We start from the raw sequence: 8,094 nt of genomic DNA, 5'->3' as shown, positions 1-8,094 counted from the left end.
CGGGGCCCCTGTATAGATAGATGAGGGGGGAACCCAGAATTACGGGGCCCCTATATAGATAGATGAGGGGGACCCTGGAATAACGGGACCCTATATAGAGAGATGAGGGGGACCCCGGAATAACAGGGCCCCTGTATAGATTGCTGAGAGGGACCCCGGAATATCAGGCCCTCTGTATATATATATATATATATATATATATAGATGAGGGGGACCCCGGAATAACAGGCCCTCTGTATATATATATATATATAGATGAGGGGGACCTGGAATAATGGGGCCCTTGTATAGATAGATGAGGGGGACCCAGATTGTTTACATTGTCTAGATAGCTTGGGTCGATGCCCAGGTCAAGCACAGTTCTGGTGTTTTGAAAATGGAACAACTTCTTCCATTTCAGGGATCTACCAAAAAGATGTAGGTCTTTGAGCCATTTGTGGTCTATTTGTCGGAAGGAATGATAAACCCTTTTTGAGGAGGGAAATTTCTAGATCATATAGAGTATGTGTAGAGAGGTTAATAATTTAATAATCATCAGCATCAGGGTTTTTTTTTATAGGCGGATGCTGAGTAAATACGGCGAGATCAGATGTTTATTTTTATTTACACTTTTTTTTATGGGAAAAGGGGGGTGATTCAAACTTTTAATAGGGAAGGGGTTAAATGATCTTTATTCACTTTTTTTTCGCAGTGCTATAGCTCCCATAGGGACCTATAACACTGCAAACACTGATCTTTCACATTGATCACTGGTTACTCATAGGAAACCACTGATCGATTATTCTGCCGCTTGACTGCTCATGCCTGGATCTCAGGGACTGAACAGTCATTCGGCGATCGGACAGCGAGGAGGCAGGTAGGGACCCTCCAGCTGTCCTGTAAGCTGTTCGGGATGCCGCGATTTTACAGCAGCTATCCCGAACAGCTCCCTGAGCTAACCGGCATGGTTTCACTTTCATTTTAGACGCGGCGTTCAACTTTGAACGCCGTGTCTAAAGGGTTAATAGCGTGCGGCCGCGCGATCAATGCCACGCGCTATTAGCCACGGGTCCCGGCCATTGTTAGAGGCCGGGCCCGACCCGCTATGACACGGGGCCACGCGTTATAGATCGGGAGCGGACTCAGGGCGTACAGGTATGCCCTGGGTCCTTAACAGCACTCAGGTAGAGAAGTATCTCAGGCAGAGAAGTGCCAGGACATGCACAGAGGAGTGGCAGAGGTCTAAATTCATCAGGAAGAGGTCGCAGCAGACTAGGGGCGAGTGGCAGCAGAGTTGCAGAGAGAGGCCTGAGCTCCCGGTATCAGCTAGCGGTCGTGTCTCGACCAGCAACCCATCTGCCATCATTGATTGGTTAATATGGTCATCCACTTCATCACAAGTGACATCTGATACCCCCAGTCAACAGTCGGTGGGTTCCTCAGACACAGCCCTCAGTTGGCATGACCCTGGAGCAGTCCCTGTCCTCCCATTGCCTCTGTCCTATGCTGTTCCCGCCCCTAAAGAATTATCTTATGCTGTGGGTTCAGCTCTACTATTCAGTGAGGACGATCTAATAGAGGACAGTCAGCAGAGACATCTGCTGCTTTCTCCGCTAGGCGGGCAAGTAGTGATGAGGAGAGTGACGTGGGAGGCGGTGTTGCCAGGGTTCAGGGTCCTGAAGCAGACACTGTTGAGGAACCTCAGGAGGACATCAGTGACGTGATGATGACGAAGCAAATCGCAATTGGGAGCCGGGTGCAGAAGGGGCTTCATCATCAGGAGAAGAGGGTTGCAGGTTCCCTGTGAGGCAGCAGCTGAGCCAGCAAGGTGGTAGCATGGTTGACAGTCAGCATGGTGGCAGAAGTGGAATTTCTGGAGCCAAACGTGCCTGGGGTAGACCACCCGCTTTGCAGCAGCTTACCTTCCTGGGAGGTAGTGGAACAGGGGTTCCTGGAGACGGCGCCAGTAGCAGTCAATTAGTGCAGACTGTTGGTGGGAAAATCAGCTACTCGGCAGTGTGGCAGTTTTTTAATCAATCATTCGGAGGAGGTTAATATAGCCACATGCAAGATGTGTCGGCAGAAGGTGAAGCGAGGCCAGGGTCCCAATGTCGGCACCACGGCCCTGCGTCAACACATGCTTCGCCACCATAAAGCGGCCTGGGATAACTGTGGTTCCAATGTAGTGGTCCAACTTGCTGTATCACAGAGTGGCACACCGCTCCCTCTTTCAGCCAGCCAAGGCTCCACCACCTCAGCTGAAGGGAGCTGAGAGTCATACCATCCTTCTGTCACTCCAGATGCTCCTGCTCCTTCTACTTTTACAATCCATCGGCGAAGCCATGTCCAAGAGACAATAGTATGCGCCCACTCATCCTACGGCGCAGAAGCTGAATGTGCTCCTGTCCAAGTTGCTGGTGTTGCAGTCCCTCCCTTTTCAAGTGGTGGATTCTGCACCTTTCAGAGAACTGATGGCTTGTGCCGAGCCGAGGTGGAGAGTCCCAAGCCATCCTTTCTCTGTGGAATAGAAGGTGGGCCAGTCCTTGAGGCTGTCGGTGTGTACCAAAGTGCACGGCAGTGCCGACATCTGGAGCTGTAACTATGGTCAGGGACAATATGTGTCATTTACGGCTCACTGGGTGAATGTGTTTCCTGCACAGCCACAACACCAACTTGGACAGGTCACGCCGCTTCCTCCTCCATGCTCTCAGGCTGTTGGTCCTGTGACAGTGTGCTACTCCGCCTCATCCTCCACCGTGTCCTCAGTCTTCACTGCCCAGACAAGTTTCAGTGCCCCTTCAGCATACCATGTGTGCAGGGCATGGCTGTGTCACGCTGTTCTTCACATGGTTTGCCATGGTGAACGGAGTCACACAGGGGAGGAACTGCTAAAAGTAATTCATGAAGAAATCGGAGCATGGCTTATTCCACGAAAACTGGAAATGGGAACCATGGTGACTGACAACAGGTAGAACATCTTGTCTGAGCTGCGACAGGGAAGGCTGATCCATGCGCCCTGAGATAGGAGGGAGCCCCTCCGAAACACGTTGTCCAACTGAGCACCAATACTTTTTATGAATTTAATAAAAAGTTATCACTATATCTCTGCACCCTCTCCGACTGCTGTTTAACCCCGCCCGTGTATCGCTTCAGCACCAAAGTCGTCATCCATGGGAAGGTTTAGGAAACCCGTGCCAGGATTCCAACCTTCCACATCTGCAACATGCGCCCTGCATGGCACACATGTTCAATTTGGTTGTCAAGCAGTTCCTGAAGTGTTCCCCCCATTTGCAAGACATCCTAACAATGGGAAGGAAACTTTGCATACACTTCAGCAACTCGTACACCGCAAAGCACACCCTCCTTGAGCTGCAGCATCAGAGCGGTATCCCCCAACATAGTCTGATTTGCAACGTTGCCACATGTTGGAATTCCATGCTCCATATGTTGGACCGACTATACGAACAGAGAAAAGCAATCACCAATTTCTTGATGATCCAAGCGGATAGGGGTACTCCCCTGTGTAACTTCAATGTCAACCAGTGGCAGCTCATACGTGACACCTGCCGTTTGCTCAGGCCCTTTGAGGAAGCCACATTATTAGTAAATCGCCAGGATTACGGGATGAACAATGTAATTCCACTGCTTCATTTCCTACAACACGTGTTGAAAACAATGGCTGGTCAGGGCAATGAAGAAGTGGCACCTACATCTTAAGGCCACATGAGCTCTGTGGGGGCTGAAGTGAAGGAGGAGGGGAAGGGGTGATAGGGATGACCCTTATTTTTCTAATGACTGATCAATATATATTAATATTAAAATGCCATTGCTGCTGGAAAAATATCTGTTCCCTTACACTTTAACCCAGATACATCCGAATGCTAAATGCTATTGCTGAATATTACAGAAAAGCTTGCTTTCCTTAATTCAAAACATTTCATCTTATCGCTTTGCCTGTAACTAAGACTAGAACCTTGAGATGGAGACTGAATACAGAACGTTTAAACATTGGACTTCGTGGAAAGATGAAGAAATCTCAAGCTAGAAGTCTTGCAAGATAAAGACTTATGCTACGCCACAAATGACTTATCAGCATATAGGATGACGCATAGTTTAATCCTTCAACCCTATACTCAGAATATTATCTGTTTGTGACTCTGGACCGAGACCTTGTCATGGCGCCATTCCAGAGTATAAAGACTAAACATCTGATAAGCAGAGACCTTTTTTCAAGAAATTAATGGACACTAGATATGCTAAAATATACGGACAAAATATTTGAACAACCAATCAGAATGTAATATGCTAATTGTGATGTCCTAATTTACCCTCCTACTTTGCACAATGTTAAAACAAGCTGTTTCTTCCTGAATTAAAGAGAACTCTTGGGAGCAGCAGAGCTTACTGCCAAGAAAGAGTGTATATCAACATATCCTGTGTGGTGTATATCTTTTTGTGTTGACACTTGGCAAAGTGTATAGCAGCCCGGTCAATCACATTTGAAAGCCCCCACTCGATCCATTCTTAACAGGGGCAGTTTAGTTTTCGCAAATGGGCGGTTTTCTAGTCATTTGACAGGAGTGGAGGAGCAGCAAGTGGAGCTAGAGGGTTATGAGGAAGGCGAGGCAGAGGACCCAGACACACCGTGGCAGTATGCAATGGAGATGGAGGAAGGGAGTCCCTCCAAGTCACTTGCACAAATGGCACGATGCGTGCTCACTTGTTTGCGTAGTGTCCGCCGAATTGTCACCATTCGGCAGCGGGATGACTTCTGGCTCTCCACCTTATTGGACCCTCTCTACCGCCACAAAATGGGGGCCTTTTTTACACCCACTTAGAGGGAGGACAAACTTACCTACTACAGAGACATCCTACGTAGTCAGTTGGCCGATGCCTATCGGCACCATCGTCCATCCTCTCACAGGTCTGACTCGGGGGGCCCTCTGCTCTCACCTTCCACTGCCATGCCTGCTGGGGAGGAGTGGGGTGGCAGGAGCAGTACCAGCTCCATCAGCCTACAGTCTACAGCTGCTGATGAGTACCTTTCTTCACCCACATAGTGAAGCAACTCATCAGCAGCAGGTAGACCTGGAGCAGGACCTGAACCAGCAGGTGGTGGCATACCTTGACATGCCCATGCCAACACACCTTGAAGATCTGCTGGACTTCTGGGGAGCCAAACTTGATTTGTGGTTGCAACTAGCAGAGTTTGCCCTGGAAAAGCTGTCCTGCCCGGCAGTTTGCCATCAGAGTGGGTGTTTAGTGCGGTGGGGGCCATAGTCACCCCAAGGAGAACTCGTCTGTCCACAAAAAATGTGGAGAGACTGACCTCTGTGAAGATGAATCAGGCATGGATCAGCCAGGATTTCCACCCACCAATGCCTGATGCATCAGAGTAGATTGACCATGGTGTCACACCAACACTTCACAAATATGGATAGTGCCAAACAGATTTAAGGCACTGCTCCCCAGTTGCAAACATTCCTCCGCATCAAACCTTTTTTCACCCACCTTCGTCACCGGGTACTGGTATTGCCACCCACCGCACCACTCTGTCACCGGCTCATTTTCAGGACTCCTGCTGCTGCTGCCACCTCTAGGCTGTCTCATTCAGCCATTAAATCGTCTCCTCATGCTTCTGCCAACTCCAGGCTGTGCCATTCAGCCACTATATGGTCTCCTCATTCTTCAGCCAACTCCAGGCTGTGCCATTCAGCTACTATATGGTCTCCTCATTCTTATGCCAACTCCAGGCTGTGCCATTCAGCCACTATATGGTCTCCTCATGCTTCTGCCAACTCCAGGCTGTGCCATTCAGCCAATAAATGGTCTCCTCATGCTTCAGCCAACTCCAGGCTGTGCCATTCAGCTACTATATGGTCTCCTCATTCTTCTGCCAACTCCAGGCTGTGCCATTCAGCCACTATATGGTCTCCTCATTCTTCAGCCAACTCCAGGCTGTGCCATTCAGCTACTATATGGTCTCCTCATGCTTCAGCCAACTCCAGGCTGTGCCATTCAGCCACTATAGTGTCTCCTCATGCTTCAGCCGCCTCCAGGCTGTGCCATTCAGTTACTAAATGGTCTCCTCATGCTTCAGCCAACTACAGGCTGTGCCATTCAGCCACTATATGGTCTCCTCATGGAGGTCTGGATATGGAGTCACACTCAAAATCAAAGTGGAAACCCACACTACAGGCTGATCCAACTTTGATGTAATGTCCTTAAAACAACTCAAAATGAGGCTCAGTAGGGTGTGTGGCCTCCACATGACCTCCCTACAATGCCTGAGCATGCTCCTGATGAGGTGGCGGATGGTCTCCTGAGAGATGTGCTCCCAGACCTGGACTAAAGCATCCGCCAACTCCTGGACAGTCTGTGGTGCAACGTGGCATTGGTGGATGGAGCGAGACATGATGTCCCAGATGTGCTCAATCGGATTCAGGTCTGGGGAACGGGCGGGCCAGTCCATTGCATCAATGCCTTCCTCTTGCAGGAACTGCTAACACACTCCAGCCACATGAGGCCAACATTGTCTTGCATTAGGAGGAACCCAGGGCCAACCGCACCAGCATATGGTCTCACAAGGGGTCTGAGGATCTCATCTGGGTACCTAATGGCAGTCAGGCTACCTCTGGCAAGCACATGGAGGGCTGTGTGCCCCCCACCCCCCAATGAAATGCCACCCCACACCATTACTGATCCACCGCCAAACCGGTCATGCTGGAGGATGTTGCAGGCAGCACAACGTTCTCCATGGCGTCTTCAGACTCTGTCACTGCTCAGTGTGAACCTGCTTTCATCTGTGAAGAGCATAGGGCACCAGTGGCGAATTTGCCAATCTTGTTGTTCTCTGGCAAATGCCAAAAGTCCTGCACAGTGTTGGGCTGTAAGCACAACCCCCACCTGTGGCTGTCGGGCCCTCATACCACCCTCATGGAGTCTGTTTCTGACCGTTTGAGTGGACACATGCACATTTGTGGCCTGCTGGAGGTCACTTTGCAGGGCTCTGGCAGGGCTCCTCCTTGCACAAAGGCAGAGGTAGCAGTCCTGCTGCTGGGTTGTTGCCCTCCTCCATGTCTCTTGATGTACTGGCACCCTATAGAGTACCTCCTGACTTTCAGGCCTGAGACATGATAAAGCACCGCGTGGATTTTGACACTTCCTTTTTTTCAGGAGGCAGGCACTATTTCACACTTACAGAGGCCTTAGGCCGGGTTCACACTACCAGGGCTGATGCAAGGATTTTTTACTTCACAGGCAAGGAAGTATTTTGGTGCCCCCACCGCAATCTACAGCCTTTCCCCTACCAACTCGATACTCTAAGAACCCGAAGGGTTAAACTGCACTGAGAGCTTTTGTTTATTCTGGTTACTGTTTTTACGCCTAGCCTCTGGGATGCTCAGCTGACCACGTTAGCTTTTCACCTGTCCAGCTTGTATTTATCTCTGCAATGTGCTTTCATACCTTGTCTGCGAAAGAGGTTTCTCTAATAGCTAGCGTTGTTTCTATGTTGTATACCTGATCTTCTGGCATTTCTGACTTATTGGCTTGGCATTCTGGCCTTTCTCCTTATTTTGCGACTTTGCACTTCTGATAACTCCTGGTATTGACTCGGCTAGTAGACTGTGACTTATCGTGTGTTTGTTTAGATATTATTTCTGTTAGTCTGTGTTAGAGATGAGCAAAGTTGCAGTGATTTGATTTGTCACTAACTTCTCGGCTCGGCAGTTGCTGACTTTAGCCCGCATAAATTAGTTCAAATTTCAGGTGCTCCGGTGGGCTGGAAAAGGTGGATACAGTCAAGAAGTTTGTGACAAATCGAATCACTGTAACTTTGCTCATCTCTACTCTGTGTGCTCCCTTACTGTATCCTGACCTGTGTCTGTATTGTTTATTTTGTTGACAGTGATTTCCATCACCTATTTAGGGAGGGATTGTCACAGTGGTTGTCGATCCGTTATTAAGGGCGGATAGGCAAGGACAGAGGGAGTGGTTTAGATAAGAACTGAACTCCTTCCCTGCCCATACATGACAGATACAGCCATGATGCATAGCCCTGCCACTGGTCCAAAACCCCCAATGCCCACTCACAGTAAAGCATCCAATTCTCCG

The sequence above is a fragment of the Hyla sarda genome, chromosome 5 (assembly GCF_029499605.1).
Source record: "Hyla sarda isolate aHylSar1 chromosome 5, aHylSar1.hap1, whole genome shotgun sequence".
Taxonomy (NCBI): domain Eukaryota; kingdom Metazoa; phylum Chordata; class Amphibia; order Anura; family Hylidae; genus Hyla; species Hyla sarda.
Note: the sequence above shows the minus strand (reverse complement) of the source record.